The following is a 22,101-nucleotide window of genomic DNA, read 5'->3' as shown; positions in this document are numbered from 1 at the left end:
GTTTCAGTCCCAAGTTGTGGTTTTTCCGTTTCCTCCCACTGGACAGCTTCAGTATGAATTGCTCCCAAAACCAACAGTAAAATTTAACCTCCACTCCTTGCAGGAAAAGGAGATCCTCATTTCTTCGGGGAATTTGCTTTTGGTGCAAGTCTTGCTGACGTTGGCATGCCTCTCATACACACAAAAGCTGTGGGGCTTTCCAGATGATGCTCATACACACCAGAGGCTCCCAACAAAGTGAGTCCCTGGACAAGAAGCATCAGCTGCACCTGAGTATTCATTTAGAAATGCCAATTCTCAGTCTCACACAGTCCTACTAAATCTGAAGCCTCAGAGATTTGGCTCAGCAACCTGTGTTTATAACAAGCCTCCAAGCGATTCCAATGTACACTTAGTTTATGACTGATACAGGCTGATCATTTCTCCAGTGTGCCTCTCACTTTCTTTCTTGTGTATTTGGTCTTTCTGTTCTTTCCATTCAGCATCCTTCCTCCTTCTGTATCTGGCCGACTCCTATTCAGTCTTTAAAGCCTTTCAAAAAACACCCTCCTATTTATAAGCCTGCTCTGACACCATCCTCTCTGCTTAAGCAGAATTAACTGCCCCTTTATTTCTCCTCTGACAATACTTTGGGCATCCATTGATACATTATGTTATAATCATCATGTATGTATCTGTTTTCTATACTAGGCTGAGAGGGTGAGAAAATATCTAATTCAGCAAATATTTTATACAAAATATCACAGGCCTACCATTGGATTAATTCTGGTGATGCCAAAATAGAATAATAAAGTCTGATTTAAAAGTGGGACAGTGCCATATTTGCCTAAGTCATCACTGCATGCCAAGTGAGATTTCAAATCCCTGGCTTAAAGCCTCCCCCACTGACATATACTAGCTGTGTAACATTGGGCAAATTATTAAACCTCTTCAAATCTCATGCATCACAGGGAAATGCTAATAATATTTACCTCCATGTTTCATCATCATCATCATCATCATCGCATCCTTAGCAACTTGTATTGTGCCTGATACAGAGAACGTGGGCATAAGTATAAAAGTTTTTTTTGAAAGATCAGAGTTCTGGGCAGATATACTATGCTTCTTGTAGAACTTGTCACTCACCCTAAGCAAATCTGACTTTACATAAAATGTTTCATAAAACATGCCAAAAGGTGCAGAGAACTTTTGTATTGCCTCCCTAATTTGCCCAGTAAGAGGGTGATCAATATTGAGAACGCTGCCTGAGTTGTATTCTTGGTTGTATTAGGTCTGTTCACTCCCCCATCCACTCTCAACATCTTTAAACTATGACTCTGGTTTGCAAACTTGATTTCACATGAGAATCACCTGGGAAGCTTTAGAAACAAATCCTGATGCCCGTGTCTTGCCCCAAAAGAGTCAGATACATTAATAATTAACATGAGTAATGGCTTGGGCATGGGATCCCCAGGTGATTCCAATGTCCAGCCATAGGTTTAAGCCACTGGGTTAGAAAACCTAGAAGGAGACTAAACTGTGGCTCAGGATGAAAAGTTATGTAAATCAACAGGTCTTGCTATTTTTGATAAAATTAAAGTATGATGAGCCTGCTGGCGGTGGTGTGATCATACTAAAACAACTGAAGTGTTCAGAGAAATGTTTTAACTAGCGTAACATTCCAGATGGTTAGGACTTCTGGAATAGAATGATGCCAAAGTCAGCGAGCATCTATAATAGCCTGTGGATGATTCTTGTAGCTGCTAAACTACACTTAACTTTCCATTTTGTTTTTCAGTCTACATAGCTCACCCCTCTTGCCCTCACCAGGCAAACCAACTTCATTCATCAACAGTGCACCAAAGGACTGTAGGAGGATTCCCTTCCTGTCAGCTTAGACTTTTAGTTTCTGAAACACCACTCTCTGTAGAAGCAAGGCCGACAGACATCTTGAGACTGGTATTCTCTCTTGGCTACAATTTAGAGATTGTCTGTGATGACTGGCGCCAAGAACTCCATGGATTAAGCCTCCTTTTCTGGCTCCCCATCAATCTTTCCAAGTGTTTCCCTCTTCTTGACCTTGTTTCTCTGATAAAGCAGCCTGAGTGTGATGGCAAGGAGGTGGCTTATTAGGACGGGCCCCAGTGCCACTGGAGCAAGACTCAAAGCTTTGACTGTGAGCTACGGTCATCCTCTTCTTGAACTCTGGTTAGGACCAATAGTGACACGTCTGGCTACCAGAAAAGAGAGTTTATTTCAATCGAATTATGTAGGAGAGGCAACCCTGGCTTTTAAAATGTGAATAATGCTCAAATTATTGGGGAGATAATGAGGAAAACATTAAATAATAAACAAGCCTATGGTAGATTTTATGTTGAAAAGAAAATTCTCTTTAAACACTACTTCAAGGACAATAGCTACTTTGACAGTCAAGTTTTTTTAAGTCGTTCTTGCAGATAAGTACTAGCTCGAAGTTTCTTCTTTTCCTTTTCTGCTTTTCCTGCGCTCCCCCCCATTTCTTCTTTTCTTTTCCAATCAGCATTTTCAGGGGCCAGGAAAATATATCATGGTACCCTCAGCAGAGAAGTGAAAAGGAGAGAGGGAAGGACAACCAACCCTCCTTGAGAGGTGCCTGCATGCCACATGCATTATGTCACAGAATCTCCTTCAATCCATACAAAACCCCATGAAGGGATATTATATACCTATTTTTTTTTTTTTTTTTTTTTTTTTAATGAGGAAAACCTGGCTCAGATTATAAAATACAATTTTGCTAGGGAAGCATAGCTAGCAAGCGTATAAGAGCCAGGATTCAAATTCTGAGGTATGTGATTCCAAAGTCCAATTTCTTTACATGACAACGAGGTGGCTGGTAACTGCCCTCTTCCAACCAATCAGTGATACTCTGTTTGATGTGTCTACAGATGGAGAAAAGGCCCCTTGGGCCCCTTGGCTCACCTGCTTAGACTAGACCATCAGGACAGCTCTGATTTCAGTTTGGGTCTCTATCTTTTACCCTAACTCCCATCATGATCTTCTCAACAAATGTCTATGCCTGTGACCCTGGGAGAACAAGAACGCACATAAAAAGTTATGGGTGGGAGCTCCGTGACCACAGGGGACACCCACATAGGAGCTGATTCTGTGGAGGCTAATTCTATAGATTCAGCAGCTTCTTTATTTCTCAAAGCAGGTATTTCCCACATCTGTAGGAGATGGAAGGAAGAGAGTCAGAGAAACAAGAGTCCCAGGCAAGCAAGAAGCTATGGGAGAATGTGCAGCAATAAATTCAAATGCCATTTGCTCATCATCAACTCTCCGACTCAGGTCTTACCAGGCCAATGCAGTGATGGGAGGGAGCACCCGATCCAGTGAAATGTTTTGCTTCTGGCCAGGCACATTTCTACCCTTTGGAGGAGAGGACACTGCAGCAAAGGGAATTTTGAAGTCAGGCCCCACAGATTATGTAAGATAGAACACAGGAAAATGAACCATTCTTCAGAACCCTTGAAGTTCTTGTATATTATTATCCAGTGATAGATGCGCTTTACCATTCACACGTGGGAATAAATCCTAAAAATAATAACTTTTTCATTAGAAAGCTAGACTATAATTTTTCCAAGGGTCAAATGGATAACATGCATATTTTTATAAATCTCTTTGGGCTGTTGGAGCACTGGTTTGGTATTATAATAGGAGAAGGGGTTTTGCTGTATTTTTCTCTCTTCTTTCTGAGGTTGTGGTGGACAAACAGGAATTCAAATTTTGCAACTCTAAAATGACACCCCTACTTCATGGTTTGGGGCTGTTTTTCTAGGATGAGGCACAGATGGTGTTTCTGTCTCCTCCAGAGAATATTTTTGGATGTAAAGTTTCTGAAATAAATTATTCAACTGAGGCCAAAATAGTCTCTGGAAAATAATCATATATGAATAGAAAATAAGAGCAGCCTGGCCGGGGCTGAGAAAAAAATGCAGCTGGTTTTTAGAAATGGTAATGTTTGTACTAGTATTTGTATTAGGAATAGAATGAGACCTGGAATTTTGGAAGTGAGTGCTGTTTTACTCAGAAAATTTGATGGTTTTCTTTCTTTCTTTCTCTTTCTTTCTCTTCTTTCTCCCTCTCTCTCATTCTCTTAACATTAGTGAAGAGCAGTCAAGGGTTAGTACTTCTAAAACTCTAATGAGCATATGAATTACCTGGGATTTTGTTAAAATGCACACTTTGACTCCGTTGGTCTGTATATTCTGCATTTCCAACAAGCTTCTGGGTTAGGGTACTGTTACTGGTCCACAGATCACTTTGAGCGACAAGTGCTGGAGGAAGTTCAGATAAATTATATAATGGAGTAAAGCTATGCTTTGCCAATCTAGTAAATTAATTATTTTATTTTTCCTTTAATAGGTATGTATTGAAAGCTGCTTTGTGCTGGGCAATATGCCAGATGTTGGGGATAAAATAGTGAGCAGATAGACCCTGTGAGCAGATAGACCCTTTATTGAGCTTGGAGCCTAGTATGTATGACAAACTTTAATCAAATAATCATATGTTACAATTTTGCAGCTGTAGTAAATCTAACGAAGAAGGGGTACAGGTGCTATGAGATCTTAAAATAGGTGCCTTCATTAGACGGCTGGAAAAGGTTTCCCCGAGGAAAGGTATTGAGCTATGAAGATAATAATAGTAGTCATGATTATCATCATAGTGAGCAGCTAGCCATGATTTGAACATTTCCTCTGGGCCAGTACTAGATATATATCTGTCCATTATCTCATTTAATTCTCACAGCAACCTCCTAAGGTAGGTGCTGTTGTTATCCAATGTTATGGTGGAGAGACCTGAGGCTCAGAGAGCTTGCACAAGGTCACACAGCTAGCACATAGCAAATTCATGACCCAAACACAGAACCACTTAACTGTTTCAAGTTATCATCCAGGACTTTAACCAGAAAGACTGCTGAATCAACTGTATCAGCTTCTTAGCTCCTTGTTTTAACAGCAGCCGTATTGGGAACTGTTCTGCTCCTGCTGGTGTGATGTAGCAGTGAAGGCTCTGGGCAGAAATGAGGAAACATGACTTTGGGCCCTAGCTTTGCCAGTAACTTGCCAGGGGTTTGGACAGTGGTCATGACGGTGACCACTTTTCAAGCACTTTCTGTCTGCCACATACTTTGCTAAGGCTTAACAAATGATTATTTTGCAAGATCAGAGTTATATATTAATAGCATTTTACTGGTGGGGCAATGAAACTTGGAGAGGGTAAAGCGGCAAAATTTGTAAGAGATAGGGCATGGGTTTGAGAGATCGTTTAGTGTAGTGCAACAGTTCTCGAAGTGTAGTCTGCAGGCCTTTTCAGGGGACAGGTCATCAAAACTATTCTCATACTAACACTAAGTTGTTATTTACCTTTTTAAAATTGTGTTGACATTTGTAATGATGACTCAAAAGCAATGGTGAGTAAAGCTGTCAGTGCTTTAGCAAAATAATGTTTTATTAGTGATGTTAACTGTGTAAGTCGAACTAGCTTTTTCCCTAGATATATGACTTTTTTTTTTTTTTTTTTGAGGCAGGGTCTCACTGTGTCACCCAGGTTAGAGTACAGTGGTGCAATCCTGGCTCACTGCAACCTCCACCTCCCAGGCTCAGGTGATCCTCCCACCTCTCAGATGACCAAGTACCTGGGACTACAGGTGTGCACCACTATATCTGGCTAATTTGCTTTTGCATTTTTTTTTTGTAGAGACAGGGTTTCTCCATGTTGCCTAGGTTGATCTCTAACTCCTGGGCTCCAGTGATCCTCTAGCTTTGGTCTCCCAAAGTGCTGAGATTACAGGTATGAGCCGCCAGGCCCAGCCAAGGATTTCTTATAAATACACTCACACAGATAAAGTTTCAGAAGATAAAAAGATAGCTGCAACTGGAAACTAATGCCTGGAAACATATTATAGGTCAATTATCATAAAGGCCACTGGGATGATACCCCAGAAGTAATCGTTGCCAATAATATCATGAGAACTTTCAAGCAAAAATTAGAATTTTGGAAAACTTGGATCTGCTACTATAGGCTTGTCAGCTTCCTAGTTCTTGATGTCCTTTTAAAATGAGAGTAGTGTTGACGTTAACAGACTGGTTTTAAAAAAAATTGGTTGGGAGGAGTGAAGATTCGTAAAGCTCAGTGAACCAAGAGCCTCCAAATGTCCATTGTATAATGTTTAAAAATCATGCATGGCTAGAAGAACTGCTGAAAATACAAAATGGACCCATGGATTTTGGGTATGGAAAGTTCATTAATATGGTTTTAGATACCACATTACAACTAACTGTTATGAAATATCACTTTTCAAGTTTTGTGTTCTATTAAAGAAGAAAAGCTACAGTGATCTAAAAAAGCTACTAAACAGTTCCCCTCTGTTCCAATTATGTCTCTATGTGAAGTTGGATCTTCTTCATCTGCTTCAATCAAAACCACATATCACAACATATTGAAGGCAGAGCAGATATGATCATCAAGCTGTCTTCTAGTAATACAGATGTTAAATGTAAAACAGCACTACTCTGTATACCAAACGCTTTATTTTGGAGAATATAATTATTTCTCTTAAAAATGTGCTATTTATGTTAACATAGGAGTTTATTGTTATTTTTGAGTGAATAAGTATTTTTAAACTTCTTAGTTTTAAGTTTGAATACAATAAATATTAAGAGGTATATTACATATAAAGCTCTTTGGGGTCCTCAATACTTTTTAGGAGTGTAAGGGGTTTCTGAGAGCAAAAAGTTTGAGGATCCTACCTAGTGCATGAGAACATGGGCTTTGGAGCCAGGCCTGCCTGGGTATTTCCTATTATCTGTGGGGTTTGTTTTTCTTTACTTTTATTTCACATTTAGCGGAACATGTGCAGTTTTGTTATGTAGATAATAAACTCATGTCATGGGGATTTGTTGTACAGACTATTTTGTTACCCAGGTACTAAGCCTATTACCCAGTGGTTATTTTTTTTGCTCCTCTACCTCCTCCCACCCTCCACCCTCAAGTAGGCCCAGTGTCTGTTGTTTCCTTCTTTCTATTCATGAGTTCTTATCATTTAGCTCCCACTTATAAGTGAGAACATGCGTATTTGGTTTTCTGTTCCTGGGTTAGTTTGCTAAAGATAATGACCTCCAGCTCCGTCCATCCCATGTTCCTGCAAAAGACATGATCTCATTTTTCTTTATGGCTGCATAGTAGTCCATGGTATATGTGTACCATATTTTCTTTATCCACTCTGTCATTGATGGGCATATAGGAAGAGATGTTGGACCTTGGGCAAATTATTCCTACTTTGTCTGCACTGGTTGTATAAGGAATATAGAAACAATAGTTCCTACATTCTAGGGGTATTACGAATGATGAACAAGTGGGCACAGATCAGTCAGCTCTTGTCTAATTTGTGAGTGAGTGTTCTTTCCACTAGATTCACTTTTCCAAGCTTTGCTGTCTATATTTCTGAGAGTTTTTTTGTTTTGTTTTGTTTTTTTGAGATTCCAGCCCAGGCTGGAGTGCAGTGACACAATCTTGGCTTACCGCAACCTCTGACTTGCGGGTTCAAGTGATTCTCCTGCCTCAGCGTCCCAAATAGCTGGAGTTACAGGCATGCACCATCACACCCAGCTAATTTTTGTATTTTTAGTAGAGATGGGGTTTCACCACATTTGCCAGGCTGGTCTCAACTTCCTGACCTCAGGTGATCCACCTGCCTCAGCCTCCCAAACTGCTGGGACTACAGGTGTGAGCCACTGTGTCTGGCCCATTTCTGAGATTTTTAAAAGCCTATTTACCTTAGCTATTACATGCTTCTGTAAATATATTCCCTCTGATTAAACAAATTTCAGATCAATATTCTAGCTAGAGATGAAGCCAGTATAGAAACTCTATTTAGCCTCTGAAAGGAGTGTACTTGCATTGTATGGACAAAGGAAGTTACTTTGAAATTATTCCTAGCTCTGCCATAGATTTGCCCTTTGGATTTGAACTTAGATACTTTTTAGAATTTGCTCACTCTGATCAAGTATTTTGATAACGAACGTTAGCAACAGGCATCCAGTTGCATTCAGCTTTCCAAGCAAATATTTACAGAGCCCCTTCTGTGCAGTTGGCACGGTTCTAGGTGTGGGAATGAAACAGACAAAGGCAAACAACAGGAATGCATATTCTAGTTGTGTATATCATGGGAGAGACAAACAATGAATAAATAAGCAAAATATATAGTGTGTTGGCTGATAAGAAGGACAATGAAGAAAGATAAAGCAGGGAGAGGGGAGAAGGCCCGGGGCATGAATGTGGGCTGCAGTTTCCCTTCCCAGTCAGGAAATGCCTCACTACAGAGATGATTTTGGACTAAAGACCTGAGGGAGTGAACAATGTGGATATCTGGGTGAGAGAATTCTAAGAACAGGGAATTGCATCTATAAAGACATAACCAGATTCTGCCTGGCGTGTTAGTATGGTTGAGTTGAGTGGGCAAGGCAGGTGTAGAAGATGTGATCTAAGAGGTATGAAGTGCCACACTGCATCATATTGACCTGGACACCCTGATTTGGAAGCCACTGGAGACTTTTGAGAAGTGACGTGACCAGAGGGATCCTGCTGATCAGTGTGGTAGCAGTGGAGACTGTGAGACATGGTTAGATTCTGGATCTGTTTTGAAACTAGAACCACCAAGATTTGCTGATATATGGGATTTGGGGTTTGAGAAAAACAATGAAGTCTAGGATTATTCCAAAGCCTGGGTAACTAGAGGGATGGAATCCAAGAACCAAGGACAGGAAGACTGAGGAAAGGGCAGGTTTCAGTGGAGGTATCAGGGAGGCCACCAGAGCTTAGATTTAAATGTGTTCATTTTGGGGTGCTTATTAGGCATCCAGTTTTTCCATTTTATTCATACTCTCAAGGATGAACCAAATTAATAAAAACAGCCAATATACTGCTAGGAATTACTTTTAAAAAAGTGGCTACATTACTTTCTAGAAAAAGAAAGCCTGAAATATTACATATAAGACTTCTTTTTTTTTTTTTTTTTTTTGTACATCATGTGGTGCTATTCCAGAACTGAACACCCTATGCCAGGTGCGGTCTTATTAAAGTTCTGGAAGAAAAGACTATCTGTTCTGAGACACAATGCCTCTACTTGTGGAACTAAAAATAGTTCAGCTCTCAGTCCCCAGGGCACGCAGCTCTCTAAGTGTCCATCCACTACATGGCCACATTAGTTTGACAAGATTTCAAGGCTCACCTGTCCACTACTCACACCACATCTGGGTTTTAGATTTTAATTTTAATTTTGCATAGCTCTTTTTGCCTTTGTCACAAATGTGACTTTCTCTACTCCATCCTTCCCTCTCACAGATGCTATTGTTGGATATGGCTGCCTGATATATTGTTGTCATTAATAAGAAAAACAGCATTTCCTAATTTTGTATCATCTGTAGAATTCATTAATGTGTTGTTTGCACTTTTATCCAGATATTTCAAAAGTATGTCAAATAATACAAACAATTATCTTACAATTAAAGTAAGGGAAAGGTCATCTTTTTTTGGAGGAGAAAAGGGGACATGTTTTCTGTTGTTTCCAATACCTCATTTGCTCAGCAAACACAAGAAAAAGGGAGCAAGGACAGATTTTTTGATAAGAATGTCAATTCATTTGTGGATTGGGGAGATTGTCCAGAAGCTTAACTGACGTTCCTCTTCCACATCATCCCACACATAATTTCGAAACAAAGACAAGCAGGAAACACAGATTTCATAACCTGAAATCTCTTTAGCTTCATCAAATGCCAATAAGCAACTACAATGGCAGAATAAAATACGCTAATGTGTTTTGACACAATAATCGTGCCTGTTTCTCCTTAATGAGCCAGGCTGGGGATTTCCAACTTATAGAGGCAGAGAAAGGCTGTCAAACCACCAGATGTGCCCCATACTTGTAAGGGGCATTTACTTAATGGGCCATCTGAATACTTGTCTACATGTCAGCGATGATGCAAACATGATATCTCTCAGCTTGAGAGTTGCTTTTGTGTGCAGACAACTTTGTGAAGTCATGGGATAGCACTTGGAAAGGAATTTTAAACTGGGAATACATTTCATGGCTCAGCTGCAAGGCTGAAGACTGCAGGAAGGAATTCACTTTCAGCAACTATGTGAATTCATGGAGTAGGTCCATGCTATTTCAGTTCTGCACAGCTGGCTGACTGTGAAGCTTTATTTTTCTCTTCTTAGAGCTGAGTGACGTCTCTTTAATGGTTTTGGAATGACTGTTGCCAATTCTTCTTGAAAATTTTTCTTTTGTTTCTCTCAACTGGGATATTTCTTCTCACCTGGGTGATTTCCCATCTTAAGAATTTTTTCGGCTAATGTTTTTTTTTTTTTTTTTTTTTTTTTTCTTGATTTCCTGGAACAGACATCAACTTGTATTACTCACAAAATGAGGATCTAGCTTACTCACAAAATGAGGATCTAGTGTAAAGATGCAGAGACGTTGCAATGGAAGTGTAAGCAGAAATACAGCGAGGGCTCAGGAAATGCTAGAATAGGCAACTCGAGGGATGGCAGGAACAGGGAGTACACGCTCTTCATCTCTGCTTCTGTCTGCACATCTGCTTTATTTCTTTGTCTCAGCAGACTCACAATCTCTGCTCCTCATCCCGCATGGTGGGGAAGGATGCCTACCCACAGCTCCCCAGGCCATCTGTTAGAGCTTCAACCACATGGAATGATGGAATCCATTCTGTTCTCTATCTCTGCTCTTATTTCAAATTCCTGGGGAAAAATAACCCAGCTCACTTCAGGCTTCCACCCTTGGTCCAGTGGGCTGCGAAATTTCCAAGCGTAGTTTCTGTTTGTTCCTTGCTTTGGGCTAGGTGAAAATGAAGGGAATAACTGTGAGCTGTTCAGATTCACCAAAAAGTTATCTACTATTGTTGGGGGAGAATGCCCAGGGACAGATGAATTTGGGTAAGGGACAATAACAGGACACTAGAAAGGAAAATCCCAATTGTATTTTTCCTACAGAGTCAGTATCCCAAACATTTTCCTCCACAGAAACTGACAAATAATCCATGGGAGCAGCTTAGCAGATGGGTTGAAAAAAGCAGCAGGCTCATCATCAGTTTTCAACACCTTGATACACCATGCTTGGCCCTTGCTACCTCATGCATTATTTAAGCACAATGCATCTCCCTCTGACTGTGTCATGTGCTGGAGGAGAATGTGAAGTTCTGTCTGTCTTTAGCAAATGTGTTTCAAGTACTGTCTGTCTCAAAACCAAATGGAAGAGGGTAAACCTGATAATCCACTTGATTTTAGTTTTTGGACCTTGACGCATGGGCAGATGTCAGTTTGCAAGGATTCTGTGTAATTACTTTAAGGAACATTTTCTGAGCATGTCCAGTACAACAGATGCTCTGTTAGGTAGTTGTAGTTAGGATTTTTTGGGTTTAAGTATCTGAAGATTGAAATGTATCAGCTCATGTACTCAGAAAATCTGGGGTAGTGCTAGCCAAACCAAAGGGTTCAAGCAAATGTCATCAGTATTTGGCCTCTTCCAGTCTTTTTACTCCTCTATCCTCTGTGTCTGCTTCACTTCTACACAGGCTTTCTCTATGTGGTGGCTCCAGATTTTATATCTTCTAGTTGATATCTTTTAAAAAGAAAAGGAAAAGACTCCCCCTGCCCCCTCCCCCAGCTCCTTTCTCTAGTTCATTCCAGTAGAAGTCCAGGGTTCTCCTTGACTGACTGTGATTGCGTCATGGTCCCGGTCCTGAGCCAATCCCTGAGTCCAGGATGAGGTGTTGCTCTGACTGGCTAAGCTTGGATCTGTGCCCAGTCCTGGAGTTGGAGTAGAGGCAGTTCTAACCTAACCACAGGGATGGGGTGTGGGGGGAGAGGTGTTCTCCAAAGGAAATCCAGGATACTGACACCCAAAGAAGGGGGAATAGGGGCTGTGAAGGCAGAATCCATAAATGTCTACTACCCAGGCTAAGGAAGGAGAAACATACACTACCTACTCTCATAAAAACCTAATGGTGCTAGGTGTTTCAAGTGAGGTATTTGGAAAATACAGATGAAAAGCCATTAATTATGAAAATCTAGACATCAATGAGGGTTTTTAGAAAAGACAACATCTGTGTTCGGCCTCGAAGGATAAGTGGGGAGGCTGGGACAGGGCGTTCTAGGCAGAGGGAGCAATGTACAAATATGAGGACTTGTAGTTTGATACAAATAAGACATTTCTGACCTTTGAGGCCTGAAACATTTCCCTGTTATTGATGTACATATGCATTTACTGAATATTCACATACATAAGCCTTCAGCTCTGAAATTATATGCAAGCATGGACACATTACATGCAATGGTGAAATCAGCAGACACTTTGAATTCAGTCCGACCTGGTATGAATCCCAGCTCAGCCACCTACTGACTGTATGACCATAGAGAAGTAATTTAAGTATTTTAGCCTTCATGTTTTTATCTGTAGGAGGGTGACCTATCTACTGCATGTTGTCTTTGTGAGAATTAACTGAGTTACCCAAAATGGTGTCTGGGATATAACAGACACTCACTAAATACTAGTTACTTTCTCTCTCCCCGCTCTTCCTTTGTATACACCCACACTGTTTCTAATAAGAGCATGAAATTGATTTGTTTAATTACACACATAGTGACCACTTGTTGACCACAGCATTCGAAGCTCTGATTGGGCTCTGTGTAACTATTCTCTTCTGTGCCCAGCACACTGGGAGGCTGGCCTTTTAGGATTGCAGTAACTAATTCCCATGCCCTCTACCTAACAGTAGGTTCAAAGAAATAGGAAGCCAACAAGAGATGCAGGGAGGAAATAGAGTCAATTTGGAGTTCATATTCCAAAAATTCCCTTCCTGTAAAGTTATGAGAGTTATTGTCAGACAGCCTTCTCCACCTACCTCCCGTTCTTTTCTTCTCTCCCCTTCTCTCTCCTGATAACCACTTTCTTCCATTGTTCCTTCAGGCTTAGAAGCACACACAGCACCCTGACCATTACTAGCATCACAGCATGGCACTAACCCTTGTGCTGTCCCTACCCCCTGCCTTCACCTTTGCTAATTACTCCTTTATTAATTTCTCCTCAAATTACCCAATTTGACTTTACCATTGTTTTCCTATCGGGGCCCCGACTAGCTCTGACACCAAGGATAAACATGATGCCATCATTAATTTAATGAGGGCCCCTCAAAAAATCAGCTGAGATAAATGAACTCATCATTCTATAGATAAAGGGGGAAATTCCGCAGATTGAATGGAGACATTTTGTTTAAATGTAGCTAATGTTTAAAATAATTACCTTCTTAAGAAGACCTCTACTTTCTTCTGGAGCATGGTGGTGTGTCCTTCATTTGGGTTTCACAGATTATAAATGACCTGATAATGAGCCCAGTATAAGAAACAGTTGAGGATTTTTTCCCCCTGGGTTGGGTTGGGGGCGGGAGAAATGGGCTTTTGATCATTTTTGAGTCTCAAAACTGTTCCATGTGGTTATCCATTTCAAAAGCCAAAAAAACCCATCTTTTTGGATAAATAATATCCAGTAAATAACCCTCCACTCTTCTCTTTAAATATTGACACCAAATCCTATAAGAAAAACTCTGTTACTTGTAAATAAAAGGTACATTGGTTCAAAGGGTCAAAGTGGAGAAACAGATCATAATGATTCAAGTGTCCATGGCATAACTTTGAGTAAGATCACTTTTATACCATCCAAAGCCATTGGATTTCAAGCAGACTACTAAACTGAATCACAGGGAATTGCTAATATTCTACCATTTTTTGACCTACAAAATGACAATTTCCTAGGTTCAAATAACAGATGATTCTTGCTGTGCTTTAAGAGAACATAACTTTCATTTCCTGCCCGTTTCTTGTGAGTATTTTCTCCTTACTTTAGTGGGTGGATACTAGATTTTTCTCTGATGGTTCCTCTGATGAAATACCTGACAGATGAGTAGACAAACTTTGTCACAATGTTTAGTTTTTTATTTGTGAATTAACTGTATAAGTTGTATTAACTTTATTTCCTATATTTTCCATATGGTACTTTCGACGAACACAAACAAATCAATATAACTCCAGACGATAAAATCTGATTGCCACTGAAAGCTAATGCCTAGAAGTATGTGAACTATTAATAATCACAAAGCCTTTGCTCCAATATCCTGTTGGCTATTTAAAAATACTATTCTCAGTTTAAGTTATTTTAAAACACATCTAGTTTTAGCAATAAATACCCTTTTATTCTGACATTTACTTGAAATAACTGTGCTTTCTTATAAAACAAGAGGTAGCCTACTAATATTCAACCAATACTACCACATTCTTCACAATGCTAGGTTGCATATGTTCAAGATTTAAGCTTCAAAAGAGGTATTTTTCTTAAGGTAAAAAAAAAAAAATCATCCAATTACATACAAGCCAAGATTATGCAATGCATTCGAATCTGTGCATGGGAAGAATGATGAGAGACTCTTGCTATGGGGATTATTTCGGTTGTGGTTCCTCCAAAGGGAGTAAGCCCAGGTTTTAGAGAAAGTTTTTAAAAAATTATTCTCTGAAACTAAAACTACTAATGTCAACATGTCATGAGATTAGTTCTTTGCAAAAGGAACATACTAAATAATAATCTATGTATGCATTGCTTGTAAGACAAGTGTGTCCCCTAAAGGCATCTAAAAAAAAAAAAAAAAAACTCGTCAGCAAGAATCCCTTCTAACTATTTGTGCAATACAAAATATAGCCCACTTAACTGAATATTATGCCACAAAAGGTGATTTTTATACAGAGAATTGTGTGAAATTTCCAGGACTGTCTGTACATGAAATTTTTTTTGCCCTGTAGTTATATCACATGCCTAGGATTTTTCCTTTTCATTTTATTTCTATCGATTTCTATTGATTTACTTAGAGACAGTTTCATTCTGCCACCCATTCTGGAGTGCAGTGGCACTATCACAGCTCCTGCAGCTCTGAACTCCTGGGCTCAAGCCATCCTCTTGTCTCAGCTTCCTGAGTAATTGGGACTACAAGTACATGCCACCATGCTTGACTAATTAAACAAAAATTGTAGAAATGAACTGCTGGCCTCAAGTGATCCTCCCACCTTAGCCTCCCAAAGTACTGGGATTACAGGTATGAGTCATTGCACCTGGCATCTATGATTTTTTAAATAGGAAAATACAACTTCCGTTTTTATAGGTGTATTAGTTTCCTGTGGCAGATATAACATTGCCACAAATTTGGTGGCTTAAAACAGCAAGAAATGTATCCTCTCATAGCTCTTGAGGACAAAAGTCTGAAACCAGGGTTGAAATTGCTGTGTTGGCAGGCCCTCCTTCCCCTAGACACTCTAGGGAAGAATCTGTTCCTTGCCTCTTTTAACTTCTGGTGGCTCCTGCATTGTGTTCTTCGAAGGTGGCCATGTTATGTAAGTCTTCAATGCCAGCATTGTCAAATCTCTACTTCATCTTCATGTCACCCTTTCCTCTATGTGTTTCTGATCTCCCTTTGCCTACCTTTTATAAAGATACATGTGACTGCATTTAAGGTCCACTTTGATAATACAGGATAATCTCCCCATCTCAGGCAATGTAGCTTTAATCACATCTGCAAAGATACTTTTCCCACGTAGGGCACCATTTGTAAATTCCAGGGATTTGTACATGATTAATGTTGTGGGGTGGTGCATTTTTAAGACTACTACAATGGGAAATGTTAGATAAAGCAGAATAGTGAGCTGGAAGCACTAGAAGTTAGGAAACCAGGCTCAAGTCCTAATTTGTCTAGGTTTCCTTGGGAAAGTCAATTATTTGAGACTCATTTTCATTATCTATAAAATGGATATTAGGTATAAGGAGACAGATGATATCCCTAAGTTTTTTGTTTCAAAATTATATTAGGCATAAATAAGACAGATCTGAAATATTTATCTTTCATTCTCTAAGGAGAGACAGAAAGTTCTGGGATTTGGTGGCTACAAACTTTTCAACCACCAGAAAAGTACAAATGATAGTGGAATCAGGGTAAGTCTCTGGCCTGTATCATACATCCTGCAAGAACATTCAGAGATCGCAAGCAACCTTCTGAGTGTTAATTCTGTGCTTCAAGTACCTTGATTTCAGGAAGTCCTGACCCCTAGAAAAAATATATCTTTTGTCATAAATTGACGAATTGCCCTTCTGGCTCAGAAACCAGACTTTAGTGATTTCATTAGACCTGACCACTACAAATTGAATGAATAAAGTATAGTTCCTTAGTCCTCCAAATTTGAATTGCATGGTGAGCCTTATTCTGAAAAGTCCTGACATTTATTATTTAATAGACACTTATATAATAATAATAATAATAATATAATAATAATAATGGTATTTCACATGCATTGAAGACTTACTCTGTGTAGCCATAAAGATAAACACTCTACATTAATTGTTTCATTTGCTCTCCACAATTTTCCAGAGAAACCAGGCGTTATTCAACAAATCATCACCAAATACCTACTGAGTGCCACGCATGTAATGGTGCTGTGGAATATAAAGATGAACAGGGGCCTTGACTCAAAGTAACATAATGTTTAAAAGAGGAGGCAAATATTAAGCAAAGAGCCACAGAAGCAAATGTAACATTTACAACTGCATTAAATACTGCCTACCAGCAGGAGCTACATGGTGCTATTAAACTGGTTGCAGAGGAAAGATAAATCATTTTGAGAGAAATTTTGTAATTTGTCCCAGGTCACAACCTAAATTAAGAAGAGTCTGACTTTTGATCCAGGACTGCTGATTTGGAAGTCCCATTGGTAACTACTATGCCATACCTCATGTCTGTTTTCTCCATCACTGTTTGAAGTTTAACATGCCCGTCTTTTCTGTTGGCAATCTTTAAGTGGTCATTTTCCCACCATGACTGCTTGGCTCCAAAGTTTAATTTTATTGACTCTTTTGAACATTCCCAGTGTGTGGAAATTTTTAAAAGAGCCCTCAAGCCATTTCTGGAGTCTATGACACAGACTTTAGATCTCATTCTGTTAAGAGATTGATTCCAAGCCCACTTCTGAAAAGTGAAAGTATGTACTCAGTAAATTCCTGAAACTGACAAGAACTCTTTGGCTATTATTCAAAAATGTCTAATACCATGAACTAAAGTGGTGAGTTATTTCCGCACTTCACACACAACCCCCACAACCCTTGAAAGTGGAGTACTAAACTATGTTTACCACTGGGTGCAAAACCACTTCCCCTTAAAGATAATCTGAAACAATTTGACAATGATGGTGGATTGGAAGGCAGTGTTGATACAAATTATTTAAATTTGCTATGCTTAAATTTTTTTAAGTAAACACATTTTTTATACAATAAACTATTCATATACGATTTTTCAATTAAATTTCACACTCTATTAACTAGATATGACATTAGTAAACCAACTGTTTCCTCTTATATTAACATAGCCACACTGAGCGTGAACTCACTTTTAGTTCTTTTTCCCCAAACTATAGTCAGTTTTTCATATATGAACAATACATTTTTATGTGGGCAGGGCCAGAAAAAGCCAATATTCACCATGTATTTTACAGTTCCTGTAGATAAGTATTAGCAGAAGTGTTGGCTTTCCATCTAGTTTAATTAAAAAGCAAACTTGGTTTTAAGTATTTTCCCCACTTATATACAATATCATTTTATAATGGAAATTAGCCATTTAAAAAACTTCAAACATTTTATTTTTTATGTTTTTATAATTTGAATTAATGACAAAAATAACTTAAAAGAGCTTTTTTTCCCTTTGAAATAAACAATCAATTTTGAAGAAAGTCCCTTGAGCTGCTAAGAGGCAAACTAGTTAGTAAATCAAGAAGTGACCCCATGGACTTGCATAAACACTATTACACACCCAACAGGAAGGATTGTGACCAAGTAAATAGCACAATTCAAACTCAAACACCAGCTATACAATTGCTTAGTCCCATTTAAATTGGTGACAAATGCCATTTAATCCCAAGTAACTGCTCTTTCATTAATCACGGTTCCCATGTGTCTCTATAATCTACTGTAGCAGAAGATTCCTAAGAAATCATTTTCTTTCTGCCTAGAACTGGTCAGCTCTATTTTAGAAATCCTAAAGTAAATACTTATAATCCCTGTCCTCTTTAAGTGATCACTCAAAGAGGACATGACATATTCTTTTAAGTGCCAAACAGCTGGTTCATTTCCCAATTAGAGGAGAGCACTGTAAATGATAGTTCTAAATAAATATGTAATATAATCTACTGATAAGGACAATGTAAATATTTGTGACAATTAGGGAAACAAATGTACACATATTTGAATATTCTCCAGAAGATGAAATCTATCCATTGTAACATTTGTCAGAAAGAGTCTCTTTGATGGGTTCTTCTCAGGAAGTTGTGCCCCTTGGGTATTTTGCTGTTAAGCTGCCTCAGGCTCTAGAAGGGGTGTACAGGAAGGAGATTCTTACAAAGGAGCCCCTTTCAATAAATTGCCTTCCCAAATGGAAGCTGGATTCCTTGCTCTCATGGTTTCAAATCTTGGATGGGGTGAAAGTGGATGCCCCTTGCCCTCAACCCCTTGGTGAGATGCACTGAAGGACTACAGAAGGGAAGGACAATAGACAGAGTTTGCAGGGGCCTGGGCAATCTGTCTTTCTAATTACATTCCTACATTCGTTTTCATATACACATGGTAACCACAAAGATTCAGAATAGCACTTCAGTTCAAGAATATTTTGTTTTCCAGATAAGGTTGTATTCTTCCATAAGACCCATAAAAAGGAAAAATGGAAAACTATGCTATACATTACAACATTGCAATCAATTTTATGCAAGCCCTTGTTGAAATTTAGGTCACTTGCTTGGGCCTTAGTTTTCCCGTCACCGAAAAGGGATAGTGCTATAGTCCTTTCCAGCTTCCTTCAGAAAACAGTTTGAACATCTAAGTATTATACTTCGACTTAAAAAAGGTGGACTATTCTCTGATTATAAAAATAATAAGTGGTCATTGTAATACAAGGATGAATGAATAAGAAAACAAAAATAACTTCTTTTCCATTGTCAAAGTTTTCTCCCTAAGTGTGTGTATGGGTATAAACACACATTACATATACAGTTATGCACCACATGACACTTTGGTCAAAGAGGGACGGCATATATGATGATGATTTCATAAGATTATAATGGAGCTGAAAAATTCCTATTACCTAGTGACACAGTAGCCATCATAACATTGTAGCACAACACATTATCTTTTCCACATTTAGATATGTTTAGACACATAGATACTTACCATTGTATTACAGTTGCCTGCAATATTCCCTACAGTACAAACATGCTGTACAAGTTTGCAGCCTGGGAGCAATAGGCTATTCCATATAGGCTGAGTGTGTAGTAGTAGGCTATTCCATCTGGGTTTATGGAAGGACATTCTATGATATTCCCACAATGTTGCATTTCTCACATTTCTCAGAACGTATCCCCATTGTTAAGTAATACATGACTGTGTAGACTATGCTTAATATTAATATGTAAATATTACTCTGTGATCTAACTATTGGGAACATTTCTCCATATCATTAAATACTGTGTGAACATACGACTTTTAATGCTGTACAATATTGCTTTGTATGGATGAGTCACGATATATTTAATGGTAACTATTGTTGGATAATTAGGTAGCTTCTAATATAAATTGTCTCTTGTAAAAATGCCTATCCCCGTTGTGTTTTACTCTTTCAATCTCTCTTTGATCTTTCATGGTAGATTGAAATGCTAAGACTGTGAAAACAGGAAGAATCGGTTTTGAATCCCTACCTACTACCTGTCAGCTGTATGATCTCTGTAGATGTTTAACTTCTCGAGGAATTTCAGTTTCCTTATCTGCCAAATGGGGACCACAGCTCTGTCTTTTAAAGCCACTGTGAAGGTGTGTTGATATGTATGTCATGTGCCTGCCACACAGAAGGCTCCTTGTAAGAATCAGGTTCCCTCTCTTTCCTTCTCTCTTTTTCTTAATCCAGGAGTCCAAGGTGCCCATGATTAGGTTTCATTCTCTGCGAGAACCCTGGAAATTGTATGCAAAATTTTGTGAGTATGTTCAGATATTTTTTGGGAAAAAAACTTTCACAATATAAGAATCACTACAAATCTCCTTCTTGGCCCGTGGCTTTCTATTTTGCTGTAAAATGATGGGACTGATATTTGCCCAGTCCCTAATGGCTGCTTTATTGGCTTGTATTTCTCTGTTAATATCTCCCTTATCTGTTGGTGAGCTTACTGTTCAGTATGAACCTAGCCTGACACACAATTTCTATGCTGAAATCCCAAATTCCAAGGCACTCTTTCCACTTCCTGATACACAATAAGCACACAATAAATGTTACTTGTTGCTCCTGTTATTATGTAATGAGGAAATTTTTAGTAGAGGCACATGCATCTTAAATTAAATGCTAGTTTGATTATGGAAGATACGTTACATATGAATGGATCACTCTCTCTCTGTCTCTCTGTCTTTTATGACAAGACCTATATGGATTTGGCCAAATTCTAAAACATTTCCAGGTTCCATTTATGTTGTGTAGGCTTATAAACAGATCAAGCAGCCAGAGATTACTATTTCTTTTATATCATAACAAAAGGATGTGTGGTGGGGGAGAGGAATTTGGCAATAGGCAAACATCAGTTTAAGACTTTAAAATGGGATGAGGGTCCATCTGTCTTGAATAACTTAGCCCACAAGTTGACTACCAAAGAGGAAACTGCTGAAATTCTTCTCAACTTTGCAATTCTCTGATCTTACACATGGTCCCTTTGACAAATCTCTCTAAAGCAAGTATGTTTTAGAATGTCCATTACATAGCTGGAATGCTCAAGTTACTGGGCATACCAAGGAAATTTCCCCATTTTGATCTCCCAGGAGTGGGTCACTGATGCCACTGTTAGCTTTTTAAATAATTGACTCCTAAAACATTAGACTTATGTCTTTCTGCTCACAGCAATAGCACTTCATGACCTCACTCAAGAAAAAAGGAAGTTCCGTTTTGTTTCACTATGCATAACAGGTGCTTTTGGAAATATCTGGAAACTAATTCAGACCCATCAAAAATGAACATTTAAGGAAAATAGAGCCTGGACTCAGAAAAAATGCTAGCATCATTCTCCTTTGTATTTTCAGAAGCCAAAACCGAAAGCAGTATCCCAAGTCTTGGTGTCTGTTTCCTCTATTCCATTACCCATGCTACATAGTTCAATTATAAAAAGTTTGTTTCTGCCATCTACTCTTACCTATTGTGGTAGGTTATTCAGTTATGGCCCCCAATGATACATGCCTTTCTCTCTCCATGCCCTTGTGCAGTCATCTCTCACACTGAGCTTTGGCCACTGGGACATCAAAACATGTAATGCAAGTAGAGGCTTATGCATTGGAGCTTGTCTTTCAAAATGCTGTCACCATATGAAGAAGCAAAAGTATCTTTCTGGAGGTATGTGAGCCAAGCTACAGCCAGCATCAAACACCACACACATGAGTGAGGTCACCATGGGCCATCTAGCCTAAGCTAGATAACTGTAGTTTTATGTTTGAGGCTGGAAGAACCACCCATCTGACCCCAGCCCAAAGTACTGACCCAAAATCATGAGCAAATAAAATGGCTGCTTTAAGCTCAGAAGCTTTGGATGCAGCAATAGGTAACTGAGACACCTATCTTGACTTGGTAGAGATTGACAAATTCCATGATTGCTGGCTGTTCACCTAATATATTCATGAGGCTGACTTCTCCCTATACACCATGAGGGGCTAAGAGATGAAAAGACAGGGCACATGGATGAAGGAAGAAAAAGATAAGATAGCACAAAAGAAAGAGATGGCTTTCCCTTTCTCAGATCTTTCTATTCTCTGTTCAGCTTTTTTGTTTTTTTGGTTTTTTTTTTTTTGTTTTTTTTGGATGGCTATGCTGGGCTCTCCTTGACTGAGTAGCAGAACAGAATGTTAAGATTAAGGAAATAAAACTTGCTGCTCTGTCTCATTTTTTTCAAAAGCAAGCCCTTCCTCCC

The 22,101-nt window shown here is 39.0% G+C and overlaps 1 long non-coding RNA gene across 1 annotated transcript in view; it reads left to right on the top strand.

The window, feature by feature from the left end:
* The window catches only part of LOC111533696, a 330,375-nt gene that overhangs the window by 121,108 nt on the left and 187,166 nt on the right, over positions 1-22,101 (top strand). The window contains exon 3 of the long non-coding RNA XR_002728944.1: positions 4,384-4,440. This is a non-coding gene — a long non-coding RNA (uncharacterized LOC111533696). The remainder of the gene's footprint in view (positions 1-4,383; positions 4,441-22,101) is intronic.

Source organism: Piliocolobus tephrosceles, chromosome 2 (assembly GCF_002776525.5).
Source record: "Piliocolobus tephrosceles isolate RC106 chromosome 2, ASM277652v3, whole genome shotgun sequence".
Classification (NCBI taxonomy): domain Eukaryota; kingdom Metazoa; phylum Chordata; class Mammalia; order Primates; family Cercopithecidae; genus Piliocolobus; species Piliocolobus tephrosceles.
This window is presented reverse-complemented; position numbering and strand designations above follow the sequence as displayed.